Genomic DNA, 1,171 nt, shown 5'->3' on the forward strand with positions numbered 1-1,171 from the left:
GCTTGTCTGTTTTCCTCAACAGTTTGTCCCAAGCTCCTAGCATAGTGCCTGACATGTAGTGTTTTTATTTTTCCTGAGTGGTCATAACTTTTAAAAATGAATGAGCCAGTAAAATAGTGTAGCCATTTTGGGAAAATGGTAATTCCTCAAAACCTTAACCACATAGTCACCATGGGATCCAGCTATTCCACTCCTAGGTATATGCCTAAGAGAATTGAAAATCTACGTCTACATAAAACATGTACACAAATGTTCACAGCAGCATTATTCATACTAGCCAAAGAGTGAAAACAACTCAAATGTCCATCAACTGGTGAATGGATAAATAAAATGTGGTATATCCATACAATGCTGATACATGCTACAACATGGATGAACCTTTAACACTTAGCTAAGTGAAAGAAGTCAGTCACAAAAAGGTCACCTATTGGATGATTCCATTTATAAGGAATGTTCAGCACACATAAATCCATAAAGACAGGTAGATTTGTAGTTGCCCAGGTTTGGGAACATTGACAGGGAATGGACAGTAACTGCTCATGAGTACTGTTTTTTTTTTTTTTTTTGGCAGGTGAGGTAAACAGTCTAAAGTTAGATAATATTGGTAGTTACACAACTCTGTGGATATACTAAAAACCACTGAATTTTGTGGTATATGAACGAGATCTCAATAAAGCTATTTTTTAAATGAAAAATAAATGGAACGACAGTCAGGTTCTTCTTTAAGAAAAATTATTAAGATCAACAAGGAAATTTAAAATTATAATCGTTTGTTATCATGAAAAACAGCCCTGTGTACCTGGATCGTGTGCCAGTGTGGCCGGAGGGAAGGTGCAGACTGCAAAAATACCGGGTTCTTTGGCTACTGGGGTCGCGGTGTAGGATGACTTTCAGAGCCCCGCTTGGGCGACTGTGGGTGACTGAGTGGGTTCCCACTCATCTCGGGATCCTCGGCACCCAAGCGCTTCGCCAGGCGCGAAGTACGCATTGTTTGGCTCCGAAAATGTGGTGAATTGATGAACGGACCAAGTGCCTTACAGGGACCCGACAGGTCACTGTATTCCACTCCGGCAGCCGGGTTTGGAGGGTGAGGGACGACGAAGGGGTCTGCGGGAAAGGCGCGGCTGCCGCCGTCAGCGGGGCGAGGGCGCAGCCTTTGTGCAGAGGCTGC

The sequence above is a fragment of the Pteropus alecto genome, unplaced genomic scaffold (genome assembly GCF_000325575.1).
Source record: "Pteropus alecto unplaced genomic scaffold, ASM32557v1 scaffold311, whole genome shotgun sequence".
NCBI lineage: Eukaryota > Metazoa > Chordata > Mammalia > Chiroptera > Pteropodidae > Pteropus > Pteropus alecto.